General features: G+C 47.7%; 1 protein-coding gene across 3 annotated transcripts in view; it reads right to left on the bottom strand.

Annotated features, from left to right (window-relative positions):
• Positions 1-15,678, bottom strand: part of HELZ (helicase with zinc finger) — a 2,003,166-nt gene that overhangs the window by 963,255 nt on the left and 1,024,233 nt on the right. The window lies entirely within an intron of this gene.

Raw genomic sequence — 15,678 nt, 5'->3', positions numbered from 1 at the left:
ATCGGCCTGCAGCTCGACATTTGAGAAAATCTGGTCTAGGGTGTGTCCCCAAGTGTGAGTCAGCATGAATACAAAGCGGAGTAAACTGAATGCAGAGCGTGTCTTTGTAAGAGAGATGACTTTCGGCTCCATAGGCTTATCCATATGCAAATTTAAGTCACCCAAAACAATAAAGTGGCTGTATCTGAGGGCTAGGGGTGCAATCACCTCATTCAATGATTTCAGAAAGGTGCCCGCTGGTCCAGGAGGCCTGTATATTAGCACACCGGCAAGGCATTGGTGAGGCGATAGTTTTTCTTTCCTTAGAGGTTCATCAGAAGTTAAGGATTTCACTACTGATGTTGATTCTAAGGAGCCCTCAGAGTGTGAATGAACCGTTTTTTGTGCTTTACCCGAGGCTTTTGTATGGCCATCATATTTATTCCCAGAAGTGTTAGTTTTAGTTCAGTTTCTCCTGAGTGTGAATTTTACAATTTAAAAAAAGAAAAAAAGATCATCTAGTTTTTTAGGCGTTTTGTAGTAAAGAGGCAACATATTTTGCAGTCCATTGCCTTGTGGTCAGGAAAAAACAACATATGAAGTCCTTAGTAGGGTCTTCCATGCTTTTTCCTGTCAAACGTGCCACATAGTCTAAAAATAAAAAAATAAAAATTATTTTTTATTTTTAAAGATAGGATCCATCCAAGATCAAGCCTTGCAATGATATTAAATTCTTTGAAAAGATTGGTAATTTCCGGGAAATTAAGGAATGAGCAAAAGTAGTCCAATTATCTGTGAATGACTGAGCTGAGCTCAGGAGGCTCCCTTTACACACGAAGTGCAGGAGTAATCTGGGGTATGGCAACCTGGGTGCAAAAAAGTAAAGACTGTGCTACACGCCGATTGAAAGAAGTGTGGAGATTTTAAAAATTTTGTGTATAGGCTACTTCTGTGTCAATGTTAAAATATTTTCTGTCTCTTTTTATGGTTCTCGTTGGACTCCCAACTTGATGTTTGGGATGATTCTGTGAAAGATCAAATAGTGGAGAAAAACTATGTTATTTTTATATGGGCTAACAAGCAAGTAAGATTATAAAATGAATTTTAAGTTATATTGTTGGCACTATTTAGATTGATGTGCACCACCCACCTCACTTGCCCCGTCCACACAATGCTCAATGAGCGATCCCTCCTCTTCCTCAATCTCGCAAGCTCCTATGACTCATTCACATCTTTAATTGCATTTAGTATTTTCATTCTCCTGTAATATTCTTGTGTCTACCATGACAATGTATAATGTGAGCACAATTTCGAACTGAGTGCCTTCTTTATGGCTTCTCTGATTATTTTGTTATGTAAAATAATAAAAACAGGTTTAAAAAAAAAATATATATATATATATATGTTTTATTGTTGGGCAACGTACCCTTTAAGAATTCGGAATTCGTATGAGTAAACACAATGTATTTAACATGACTGGTCTACTTTCCAAAATACAATATTAACTGAACAACCTTCAGGTTTTTGTCTTAAATCTGGTTAAACCAAATTCTTTAATATGATTTGAACGAAAAGAAAATTATGTATTTTATGTCATACCTGGGATGAGCAATATGGGGACTATAAGGTAATACACTTAAGGAGAAGAACATGCTTTGGCATGAACACTTCTTTCAATCCTTTGTGATCGAGCCGGCACATCGATCCCGGCCCTGTCCCGGAGCCCCTCCTCTGTCTATAATAGCAAACTTTCTAAACTATAGAGACAGGAATCGGGTGCTTCAACTAGCGCGAGAGGCTGGGGAAGTACATCGTGAGGGTATGCGTCTCACCTTTTTTCCAGATTTTACGCAATCAGTACAAGATGCTCACAGAGAGTTCATTCTAGTGAAGAAGAAACTGCAGAACGTGGCATTACATATGCCATGCTATATCCAGCGAAATTGCGTTTCTATTGGAAGGGCAAACAAGGGATCTTAACCGACGCAGAAGCCGCATTCACTTTTTTGCAGTAACATCCTTCATCTCTGAGAGCATCCCACCTCATGCAAAATGTCATTGCCAATTCCACTCTCGATGGAGGTGAATGACTTCCTGCATTTGCTACTCTTTATACATGTTATATAGAGCGTCCAGGGCCATAACTCCAAGGAGCCATAGCATGTGCTCACAGTACAGCTGCAGCCATGCCTGCCCCGGAAGGACAAAAAGGGAGCATCCATTGCAGAATAGCAGGACAGCACTATTGCGACCAAAAGTAAGACTAGCAGCAGAGTAACCCACCGAACACGATGGAAACAATAGAATGTATAAAAGCTGGTATTACTCTAAAAATAGTTTGAAATTAGGTCACAAGGCTGGAGCCTACAAATTTAACCAAGCATTTGCATATGCAGAACATAACAGGAATTACGTACACTATTTTTGAAACAATAATTGAACATTATTTGCGTAGGCAACATCCAAGCCGTCGCTGGATTTTCAACAAAAAAAATGTTGATCAATGTACACATCTGTTTCGATAAATTGGACTGTAGCTTTGCGAGAGACAAAAGATTTTAAAAAAAATCTCCAGAAAGTATCTGTATTGCCATTGAGTGATCAAATCTAAGGCAAGTCTGTTGGCTAAAAAAACCTGCTGCACAGATCAATCTCAAGCAAAAGGTTGCAAATCTAGTAAGAGAGGTCAGTGTGTGAACGCGCCAGATGAACAAGTTAGTTACCTTCGGTAACGCACTATCTGGTAGAGACTATCTAGCTGCAGATTACTTACCTTTGAATTCCCCAGTTGTCAGGCTGAAATCGAAACTTTTGCTATGCAATACCCCTTGCGCCCGACGTCGGGTGGCTCCATTTGGCTCCGAGTGACATCGTTGGCGCCGGTAGCGTACGTTATGACGTCGTGGTGTTAAATTGTCTCTTCTTGCAATGGAACATTATGATTGTTTTCGTGTTAACAAGTGCTAATTTTGGAAATTAAAAAATATTTTCTAAAGGACATAGCGTTGAATTATTGTCTATGTTTTAATGATATTGTGTTCAAATGTGTTAATTTTTCTACCATCAAGAAAGATGGAATAATATTTCCTACAGTGCTGCACCTGAGTTATGCAAGCTATATGCTTGTCATTTTCAATTGTTCAGAGAACCTGCCAGGTGTTGAACCACCAGGGTTATGCCCTGCTGTTCCAGCCATGCCCAGAGACGCAGGGTCTCTCGACAAAGGGTCCATGACCCCACCCCACCTTGCTTGCTGTAGTACCAGATGGCGGTGGTGTTGTCCGTGAACACCTGCACCGACCACCCCTTGACAGAGGGAAGGAATGATTTCAATGCCAACCGAATCGCTTGGAGCTCCAACAAGCTTATATGGAGCCCCGTCTCCGCCGGAGACCAGTGACCCCTGATCTCTGCCTCTCTCATGTGGCCGCCCCATCCCAGAAGAGACGCATCCGTCACAACTGTGAAATCTGGTTGGGGAAGAGAGAGAGGTCTGCTGTTGACCCAATCGCGGTTCGTTAACCACCACTGCAGATCCTTCGCAGTTCCTTCCGATATCTGAACCACGACGGTGATATTTCCCCGATGCTGGGTCCATTGGAACTTCAATTCCCACTGCAGATCCCACATACGCCACCTGGCGTTTCTTACCAACAGGATGCAGGAGGCCATGAGACCCAACAGCCTCAGTCTCACCGAAATCCAGGATAGAGGTTGAAACATCGGAATCATAACCTGAATATCCTGGACTCGCTGCTCAGGAGGTTAAGCCTGAAACTGCACTGTGTCCAGAACAGCTCCGATGAAAGGGAGCTTCCGAGAAGGAGTCAGGTGTGACTTCGGCACGTTTATAGAGAACCCAAGCAAATGCAGGAGGTCCGGTGTATTCTGGAGGTGGGAGATGACTGCCTGGGGCGAGGACGCCTTCAACAGCCAGTCTTCGAGGTAGGGAAAGGCTGAAACCCCTAACCTACGCCGATGAGCTGCAACCATCGCAATTACCTTGGTGAACACCCGAGGGGCACTGATAAGACCAAAGCGGAGCACGGTAAACTGAAAGTGTTCATGGCCTACCTAGAACCGCAGGTAACGCCTGTGGCCCGGCAGGATCGGAATGTGAAAATATGCATCCTGCAGGTCCAAGACCTGAGTCAAGACCTGAGTCAATGTGAGCATTTTGAATTTCTCCTTTTTGAGGAAGAGATTGACGGTCCGAAGAGCTAAAATGGGCCGAAGCCCCTTGTTCTTCGGAATTAAAAAGTAGCTGGATTAACAGCCACTGCCTACTTCTGAAGCTGGGACCCTTTCAATAGCTCCTTTGGCCAAAAGAGCTGTAACTTCATCTTGGAGCAGTTTCAAATGATCCTCTGCCAGCCGTTCCTGAGTTGGCGGAATAGGAGGAAAAGAAAGGAAAGGAAGAGAATAGCCCTCCTGAACGATCTGCAAGACCTACTTGTCCGCTGTTATAGATCTCCGGCGGGGGAGATGATGACGAGTTCTTCCACCCACAGGATTAGTGCGGTCCTGCAGAATCAGCCTAGGAGGGCTTGAAGGGTGCAGCTGCTGGGGTCAGTGTGGTAGACGACTTCTGGCCTCCAATCCAAGGACGGAATGTACCGTGTCCACGTCCATGCATGGCTAGGGCAGTCTGTGCGGGACGGTGGCTGGGATAGGGCTGACGTGGCTGGAAACCCCTCCCATTGCCACGAAAGGGGTGAAAGGAAGATTGGCCAAAAGGAGTGGAGGAGAGGCACAAGGATCTGGCCGTAGCTCGAGAGTCCTTGAACCTGACGAGGACCGAATCTGCCTTTTCCCCAAAAAGGCGGGTTCCATCAAAGGGCATGTCCATCAAATTGGCCTGGACATCCCCGAGAAGCCAGTTGTACGAAGCCAGGCGTGGCGCCTCGCGGGTCACCGTCTTTGAAATTGATCTGCCTAGCGAATCGGTCGTATCCAACCCACACCGTATGGCGAATTTAGCTGCATCTCTCCCGTCCGTGACAGCTTGGGAGAGCACAGCCCGGGCCTCCTCCGGGACTTGTGGCAGCACCTGCACAACTGTCTCCCAAAGAGAGTGGGAGAAACGGCCCAATAAGCATGCGGAATTCACTGACTGCAATGCCTGACTGGAGGAAGAAACATCTTCTTCCTAAATGAGTCCAGTCTCTTGGAATGGAATGCGCCCTGGGAAGTAAAGGCCTGCACCACCAAACTCTCTGGGGTGGGGTATTGGCTGAAGAACTTTGGGTGGCCCAGAGCTGGGTGATGACGGTGTGCAATCGTCCTATTCACAGGAGTCCCTGTGCTAGGTTTGGACCATGTTCCTAGAAGGACGTCCGTAAGTGTCTCAAAGAGCAATAGGGGTTCAGAGGTGGAAGCCCCAGGTTGAAGCACTTCGGTCAGGAGATTAGTCCTGACCTGCACTGAGGGCAACTCCAGTCCAAGGACCTCAGCTGCCCTCTTAACCACCATGGCATAGGACGCCCCTTACTCCGGAGCAACTGTAGGAGGAGAGAGCATGCCAGTGTCTGGGGAAGTATCCAGACCACTGGCTTCCCCAAGTTCCCCATACCAGTCCATAGTCTCCTCAGAGACACCCTGGTTCTCTAGTGGAGCTCCAGACTCCTCTCATTCCGCTCCTGAGCCCAGCACGTCCACCAAGTGCTCAGGCATCAACATAGAACCCCTGGGTTCTGTCGAAGTCGGAATCGGCGTCACTCGACGCCATTTCGGCTCCATGTCGTCGAGGATGAGGCTTGCGTCACCGACCGGCATCGGCGGCATCACAGGCACAGACAGAGTTCGACCCGGATCCCTGAGGCCCCACAGGCGCCGTGCCGAAGTTGATGGTGTTGAACCCGATGGGGCCCTATCCAACCCCGCGGAGCCCGAGGGCTCTCCAACAGGGTCGTTCCACTCAAATACGTGGCGCATGGCCTCATAAAACTCTTTAATTTGAGCAGAAGTCGCTCCGGCTCCTGGAAAGGGAAGGAGGCGCGAATACGACTCAGGCTCCGGCTCTGCAGAACCCTGCCTAGAGCGTCAGTGCTCCTTACCTCTCTCAACAACGGACGCCAGTTGAGGTGAAGTCACAGTTCTCTTGGACTTCTTCTTCTTGTGCCTCTTCCCAGAGTGTCCAGACAACCTCAAATGGGAGGAAGAGGACTTAGGGCTCCGTAAGCGGTCCCACATCCTCCCCTTCTTCGAACGGGACTGTGACCTCCTCGGTGTCTCGCTTAACTGTGTCGACTGCCGGGCCGCGAGCAACTTCATCACCTGCTCACTCGAGGTCTTTGGAGCCATCGCTCGACAGTCTGAACAAAACTTTGTATGGTGGTCGCGTTCAAGACCCCACAGACGTAAGCGGTAGGGATCTGTAACCGACATCATGCAGGAACAAGTCCTGCATGGTTTAAAACCTGTCTTCCCACCATACATCCCTCGCACACGAAGTCGCTCCTCAAAATATCTCGACAAAAGTCGAGAAAAAAGCCTGCCAAAAAGCAGCAGAGGAGTAGCTCTTACCAGATCGGTGCTTAACTGGCACAGAAAAAAAAGAACTGACGTCCGCGCGCCTGGGTGGCGCCTATGTAGGCACAGCGATGTCATAACTGATACTACCGACACCAATGACATCACGTGGAGCCGAATTGAGCCACCAGACGTCGCTCGCAAGGGGTATTGCTCATCAAAAGTTTCCGAATCCAGCCTGACACCTGGGGAATTCAAAGGTTAGGAATCAGATACAGATGGTTTGTGAATTGCAGGTGGCTGGCAAATATGACAGGAAGACTTTTCATGTGGTGAATGTATCTGCAGCAGAGATCTGAGGGCCAGCGGTAGATTACTAACAAGAAGTCTAGTAAGGAAGCATACAAGGTTAACAAACCTGCTGTTGAGATTTGAATTCTGTAGGTCACAGGTTCTAACTGGAATAAGCCAGCTCAGTTGGCACCAGTCAAAGAGAACTGTATGCAGCCTATAGGCCACAGGTTAGAAGTGCAGTATGACAGCTCAGAAGAATAATGCAACTGTTGCAGACGTACGTATGTCATCTTCAAACAACTTTTATTCTTTTTTTTTTTAGAGTGGATTACAAAAGAATGAAAAAGAAGCTACTCAATTACATATTATATCTTATATCAGTATAACAACCAACTGCTGCAAACTTAATTAAAAGTGAAAGTGCAAAGACAACAAAGTGCTAATAGTTCGTCAGGATATATTTAAAAAAAACATGACTCAGCAGCTTATGTCTAGACTAGTAATTAGTTCATAATTATAATGAAAAAGTGCTAGTGCCATTGGACTAAGGTGCTATCCTTGCCGGATCGAAAGCTCCATCAGGAAAGTGCTGATACAATATCAATACAGTGCTAAAAACTTGAACCACTCGAAATATCAAAGCCATAAGAAGGGTCACAGCATATGGTCAATATAACCATCTGTTCATGAATACATCCATTAAGTGCTAATGCTATAGAAATGAAAATACTAACAGTATAAAGTCAGGCAATATACCACTAGTAGCAAAGTATTTATACTCAGAAAATAAAGTGCATCTCATCCACTACCCCATAGATAATAATCTACTTACATAATAATATCGAGAGTATAAGAAGCGTCACAGCATATGGTCAATAAAACCATCTGTTGATGAATACATCCATAAAGTGCTAATGCTATAGAAATGAAAATACTAACAGTATAAAGTCAGGCAATACATCAATAGCAGTAAATTATTTATACTCAGAAAAATAAAGGTCAAATAATCCAATACCCCATAGATAATAATCTACTTTCAAAACACATCGAGGGCATAAATAACTATGAACATTTTAAAGTGCATTATTGAAAAATCTTGACCAAATTGCGACAAATCTTCTAAGTGACCCTACCCGTTTGACATATGCTTAACTCTCACATATACGTTTTAACCATATATGCTGAATCAACGGCATCTTTTTCGACTTGTTGTAAAATAAAAGACCTGGCCACTCCAATAGCAATTGAACAGAAATATTGTTGGTATCTAGACAAATGTTGGACCTCTATTGAGCACCTGAAGAAAGCTAATTTAATAGGAGGAATGTGGACTAATAAAGCTAGACATTGATTGATCCTTGAAAAAACATCAGACCAGAATTGACAGATCAGGACAATAGAAAAAACATATGGTTCCAGGACCCTATCTCTGGGTACCAACATCTAAAACAAAACTCAGAAGAAGCAGAAACATTTTAATTCAATCTATTAGATGTATAATATGATAACCGTCTTGACAAAAAGGCCATTCTTTTATAGTTAGCAGCTCTAAGCGCTTTTTGGCCTATTTCACATAGAGACTGCCATTCCTTATTGCTGACACTGCAGCCGGTTTCTTTCAGTAGTTCAGGAAAAGTTATCGAGCACTTTCTGCTGGTCCGGCTGAATAATCAAGATGACCAATTGCCAACTCTACATTGGTCCTGACCATACAGTTGGTTTAATATATTTAAAGCTTCATTATAAGTCGTCACATAATTTGCTTTTAAAAAAGCTTGAAATTTGGTTGAAACTAAATGCCAAAGCTGGAAACCTAGGGCCCAGCTGCTGGGACAACATCTCACTGGAAATCAAATTAGATGCACTAATAAAATCACCCAAATGTTCAAAACCCACCTCTTGCCAGCCATAATTGCAAAGTTCCCCGAGAAAATTGCAGTCCAAAAGGCAGACTCTCACTAACTTTTGAATATAGATGGTATCTATGAATTTTGTGTAGATTGAAAAATACTTGTATGCGACAAGCAAGGTCAGTTAATGCCTTATCTCGATTTTTGGGGGAGTTTCGGGAAGCGTAGAAAAGCGGGTAACTGGATTACACTCTCCTGCACCATACTTTTTAATAAAAAATCAAAAATTTTGATGCTACCAATGGGAGTTGAACCAATAAATTCAATAAAGCAGCCTGGTAATAAAGTTCAAGACTGGGGAGGGCGAGCCCCCCTTGAGACGTATCTAATGGTAAAAGTTGTAGGCTGTTTCTGAGCCCCTATAAAATTCTGAATTAATGCATGTACTTGCGAGAAATATGATTTAGGAATTGTAATTGGAAGTTGAATAAATAAAAATACAAATAATGGCAAAATAGACATTTTGACCAACAATACACGGCCTATTAAAGTTAAGGGAAGAAGAGACCATCGGTCTAATAGCCTCATAACTTTTCCCAGGGTATTTCCATAATTTATCCTAAAAAGATGATCATAGTGATAATTTACATATAAACCTAAATATCTAAGACGATTACATGAATTCTGCTGAGAAAGGAACAGCAGCGACACCGATGGATTTGGTCTATACCCACCTATTAATGTAAACTATTCTACTTCCTTAAATGCATTTAAGATATTAGATGGTTCTGCTGATAAATATAAAATAACACCATCTGTGAATAATTTCATTTTTGGCATGCCCGCCATTGGGGGCATTATCTGGAGATTATTGCGGATTTTAATTGCCCAGGGCTCCATAAAAAGTGCAAATAAAAGGGGGGGGGGGGGGTTGGGGGTTGGACAGTGGGCATTCCTGTCTAGTCCCACGTCGAATCTCGACTATACCCGCTGATTCTCTGTAAATCAAGATTCTCGCTTCTGAACCTGAACACACATATTTTATCATATTGACCAAACATTCAGACAAGACAAACTTAGATAGTATAAAGAACAAAGCCTGCCAGTCAACAAGGTCTAATGCTTTTTCTGCATCAAGCATTAAAATTGCTGCCTTCACCTTGTTGACTAACAGTTAATCGAGGGGTTGTGTAAAAAAATATGTATTAGAGGCCATAGATCTATCTCGCTTAAAACCTGACTGGTCTATATGAACCAGTTGTTGTGCAATCGGAGTCAACCATACTGCCCACATTTTCACAAAAATGTTATAGTCTATATTTAAAAGACTTATGAATCTATATGAACCAGCAGCGATGGAATCCTTATCTTTCTTAAGAAAACAGACCACAACCGCTTCCTTAAAATTTTTAGATATTGGTTCACCATTTTTTATAATATTGTATAATATGGTAAGAAAAGGTCAAAGCAAAGGCTCAAAAATATAAAAAACTTCAACAGTGATACCGTCGTTACCAGGGGCTTTCACCTGGGCTATAGATTTCAATACATTACTGACTTCTTGTGAAATAGATTTATCAAGAGAATCCCGTACAGTCTTAGAGATGGAGGCCATTTCTAAAGATGAAAAATAGTTTATAAATGATGTTTGGGTAATTTCCTGCGTCTCCTCAAATGTCTTAAAAAGAAATTTGCAATTTCCTCTTTAGAATCTACAATTGTATCCAGGACCGGATCACTAATCCGAGTAATTGTATTTTGACTATTCTGAGTTTTTGTTAATCAGGCCAGACAGCATCCTGTATGTTGACTCTCTTCGTAGAGTTTTTGTTTGTAGGCCTTGCTCCCCTTAATTACCTGAAGATAAAAAAAATCCTGAGCTTATCTTTAGCCTCTGCTAGATCTCGAAGGAGATCATCTTCAAACAACTTGTTGAAACTGAAAGACAACTGATAGGGTTCCCCAACCTGCCACAGAGATCTGCGAGTAACCTGCAGGTTCCAGGACAGATTCTAGGAAAATGCAGAAGGCTCAATCACCTGTACCCGAAAGTTCAGGGTTTCACTTTCAGTAAGACAACTCAGAGGGTTAATGCTCCTTCAGCAGAGATCTTTGTCAACTACAGGTTAGAAGTCTAGTAAGCCAACTTTGAGGGTTAATGCACCTGCCATAAATAACTGTATGCAACCTGCAAGCAACACCCTCCTGTTCAACAATACAAACATGAGCGCCATGCCTTTGACCAACAAGAGCACACATTGAGTGGTGAGAGATCATTCAGTTTGAGGTTAGCACAATTTTACTGGTCAGATATGTATAATGCTGGGCATCTAAATTCATCGTGATATAGAACGCCTGTGTTGGCAATTAAAGATCACTTCTTTAGAGTCGAGACACACAAATTGAATTTTACGCATGGTATCGATAGAATATGCAGCGACGGAGGAATTTTTGAGCTGGCTGGCACAGATCTTGAAAGACTGCTGCGTGTCATGTGTGTGTATAGATAGGGCCACGTCTGCCACTCTCAAGCTCTGCACAGACACATAAATTATAACCCAGAGTTATGGATCTCACCTTATCAAGGACTTCTAATAGACAAGAGAGGTTCCTTGAATTTGAGCCAGTGGGCTGCAGATCTCACCTGCAGTGTAAAACCCGCTGAGCTAAGCCACAGTGTAAAGCAGTGTCTGCCAGGACACCTTGCTCGCTGCCTGCCACTGACCCACCACAGACCTACCTAGTGCCAAGCATCAGGCGTTAGACTAACACATTTCAGCCCGTTTTCCTGCCGGTGCGCCCCTGTGGCCCCACCCCCCCCTGCACTCCCATTCGCTGCACCGCTCCCACCTCCAAGTTGCTCCTCCCTCCCACATCCCCTCATATGGAGGCCGCGCAGCGGTGAAAGGAGCGACCTCTGACCCTGCTCGCAGGCAGGTTGCTCCCCCACACTGCTGCACGGCTCTGCCTGTCATTGCCTGCCTCGCCGCCCGTACCCGCATTGTTGTGCTTAAACCTTGTTGTTTCTGCGCCTAACTTGTTTTCTTTCTGCGCCTAGCTTGTTTTCTTTCTGTGCCTAATTGCTGTTCCTCGCCCGTTCTCCCGCCGCTGCGTCCCTGCGGCCCCACCCCCTGCACTCCGATTCGCAGCCCCGCTCCCACCTCCCAGCTGCTCCTCCCTCCCACATCCCCTTATATGGAGGCCGCGCAGCGGGAGCGCCGCTGGCGCGCCTAAGGCAAGCCCGTCTTCACCCGTCCGCGCCTGAACCGCGCCCAGCGCCAGGACCCCTGACCCCCGCAAGCGCCACGACACCCGCATCCGCTACGCACTCAACGCCGGACGATCACGCACCTGCTGCCTGGCCGCCCCGAAGCGCACCCAAGGACCCTTCTCCTGCCGGAACTGCAGCTTCACCAGCGTCTGGCCCGCCAACCCGCCTACCAAAGAACCAAACTACCTCAGATGCATCCTTCTCAATACCCGCTCTGCACGCAAACATGCCGTTGAACTCTGGGACCTACTGGACTCCAACACCCCAGACGTCGTCTTCCTGACGGAGACCTGGCTGAACCCCTGCTCGGCACTGGACATCGCCATAGCCATCCCAGAAGGCTACAAGATCACCTGCAAGGACCGCACCAATGGAGTAGGAATCGCCATCGTCCACAGTAACACTCAAAATCTCGACATACACCGATGACACCCTCAGCACCGCCGAACACCTGCAGTTCCAGATCCACACCGATCCCAACACCACCCTCAGAGGAACCCTCGTCTATAGACCCCCCGGACCCTGACCACAGTTCAGCGACTCCATCGCCGACTTTGTCAGCACACACGCCCTCGGCTCCACGGACTACATCCTCCTCGGGGACCTGAACTTCCACCTCGAAAACAACAACGATTCCAACTCTTCCACCCTGATTGCCAACCTTGCCAACCTCGGACTCAGACAACTCGTCACAACACCCACCCACTCTGCTGGCCACACGCTGGACCCCATCTTCTCAGCAAGCTCCCACGTCTTCTTTAACCACACCACCGAACTCCACTGGACCGACCACCGTTGCATCCACTTCACCTTCCGGAAATCCACCACACACCACCGCACCCAACAGATGCCTCGCCGCTGCTGGAGCAAAGTCACTGAAGAACAGCTAACCACCACCCTCGCCCGAAGCCCTCCCACTAACCCGACTGACCCCGACGCCGCAGCCTGCAACCTCAGACAGTGGACCGACGACTGCGCCAACACCCTTGCCCCGCTCAAGAAACCCTACAACAGCCACACCAGAAAGAAAGCTAGCTGGTTCTCCGAAGACCTCCAGGCCTCCAAGCACACCTGCAGAAATCTAGAGAAGAACTGGATCCATGAACAAACACTGGAAAGCTACGCAGCCCACAAGAACGCAACCCGCAGACACCACCACCTCATCAGATCCGCCAAAAGGAACTCCTTCAAAGGCCACCTAGACAACAACGCACACAATAACAAGGAGCTCTTCAACATCATGAAGGAACTCTCCAATCCCAGCTCCAACACCAATGACATTCCACCCTCACAAGACCTGTGCGACTCGCTGGCCACCTTCTTGCACCGCAAGATCGCAGACATCCACGACAGCTTCAACACCACGACCGCCCTGGCAACCACCGAGACCTCCACCTCCATGACCACCACCCGCACCAACCGCCTGATCTCCTGGACCCACATCAACGACGAGGACACCATCAAGATCATGAAATCCGTCCACTCCGGATCCCCGTCAGACCCATGCCCTCACCACATCTTCAACAAAGCCAGCACCACCATCGCTCCCCATCTCCGGAAAGCCATCAACATCTCCTTCGAGACAGCTACCTTCCCGGAGAGCTGGAAGCACGCAGAGATCAACGCCTTACTCAAGAAACCCAAGGCGGACCCCAAGGACCTCAAGAACTTCCGACCCATCTCCCTTCCCCCGTTCCCGGCGAAGGTCGCCGAGAAGGCCGTCAACAAACAACTGACCAGATTCCTCGAGGAGAACAGCATCCTGGACCTGTCCCAGTCTGAATCCCGCAGCAACCACAGCACCGAAACTGCCCTCATCGGTGCCACCGACGACATCAGGACCCTGCTAGACAACGAAGAAACTGCAGCCCTTCATCCTCCTGGACCTGTCAGCCGCCTTCGACACGGTCTGCCACCAGACACTACGAACACGCCTCCACGACGCCAGGATCCAAAAGAAGGCCCTGGACTGGACCACCTCCTTCCTCTCCGGCAGAACACAGAGCGTCCGCCTCCCCCCCTTCCGCTCCAAAGCCACCAAGATCATTTGCAGCATACCTCAGGGCTCATCCCTCAGCCCAACGCTGTTCAACATCTACATCGCACCGCTCGCCCACGTCGCCCGAGAGCACGACCTCAACATCATCTCTTACGCCGATGACACCCAGCTGATCCTCTCCCTCACCAAAGACCCCCACACCGCCAAAACCAACCTCCATAAGGGAATGAAGGCCGTCACCGACTGGATGAGAAACAGCCGAACTAAGCTGAACTCTGACAAGACAGAGGTCCTCATCCTCGTTTCCCCCCTCTCTGCCTGGGAGTACTCCTGGTGGCCGACCGCATTAGGAACGGCTCCAACACCCACCAACCACGCACGCAACCTAGGGGTCATCCTCGACTCCACCCTCTCCATGACGAAGCAGGTCAAAGCCGTCTCCTCCTCCTGCTTTAACACCCTCTACATGCTCCACAGGATCTACAAGTGGATCCCCACTGAAACGAGAAAGATGGCCACCCAGGCCCTCGTCAGCAGCAGACTGGACTACGGAAACGCCCTCTAACCAGGAGCCTCGGCCAAACTCCTGAAAAGGTTCCAATGCATCCAGAACGCCTCCGCACGCCTGATCCTCGACATCGCCCGCCGCAGCCACATCACACCCCACCTGAGAGACCTGCACTGGCTCCCCATCAACAAGAGGTTAACCTTCAAGCTCCTCACCCACTCACACAAGAGACTCCACAACACCGAACCAGCATACCTCAAAAGCCGACTCAGCTTCTACACCCCCGCCCGCCAGCTCCGCTTTGCTGACTACGCCCTCACCACTATCCCCCGCATCCGAAGAGTGACCGCCGGCGGCAGATCATTCTCCAACCTCGCCGCCAAGGCATGGAACACCCTCCCCATCCGCCTACGGCAGACCCAAGACCTACTGACCTTCAGAAGACTCCTCAAGACCTGGCTCTTCGAACAGTAGCAGCATTCCCCCAGCCCTTATCGCCTTGAGACCCTCATGGGTATGTAGTGCGCTCTACATATGCTTTGATTGATTGATTGGTGGTCTGCATCACCGCACTGAAATGCAAAGTCACAGATATTAGCGCTTGTGTCTGAATGTCAAGCAATGCTGCCCCAGCACTGGCTGTTCCTAAAACACTAGTGGAGTAAGTGTCACAGACAAGCAGCGCACGGTGCGCACTGCTCGGCAGGCTTCTTGGGGACTGGGCTGAGCTCGCTACAATGGAGGATTGAGTGATATTCATCACATGGCAAGGGTTCCGCAGACGTATCAGGAAGAGGAGGAGGAGCCAAGGAGGCCTGCAGGGCCGCAGCATAGGTCTCCATTTGGACTCTGGTCACCCCCACGCCATGAAACGGCAGGTAGGGTAGCGACGCGCGAGGCCACACGATTCACAGAGAACCCGCGCCCCCCACAGGGCGGGGACCGGGCCTCGGGTACAAGCTGCGACACTTACCAATGGGTGAGCGACGCCCTTGCGGCCTCGGAGAGGGATGATGTCGGAGACAGAAGCGGCGATTCTTGAACCCTTACGCGGGGGACGGGCACGGTGACGATGCCGACCTGGACATGCGGGCCGAAAGGAGCTTCATCCGGCGCTCATTCCGGGACTTCGGCTTCATATGCTGACAAGCTTCGCAGTCCGTGGAGTCATGGTGCTACCCCAAACACCCCATGCAAATGGGGTGAGGGTCCGTCACAGACATCTGGCGCGCACAAGACTAGCACGTCTTAAAGCCCAAAGGCATAGGCACACTGTTCTCAAAGAAAAAGCAAAGCGTGAAAAGAA

The sequence above is a fragment of the Triturus cristatus genome, chromosome 7 (genome assembly GCF_964204655.1).
Source record: "Triturus cristatus chromosome 7, aTriCri1.1, whole genome shotgun sequence".
NCBI classification, from domain to species: Eukaryota; Metazoa; Chordata; class Amphibia; order Caudata; family Salamandridae; genus Triturus; species Triturus cristatus.
The sequence above is the reverse complement of the archived record's forward strand: the minus strand, read 5'-3'. Positions and strand labels throughout refer to the sequence as shown.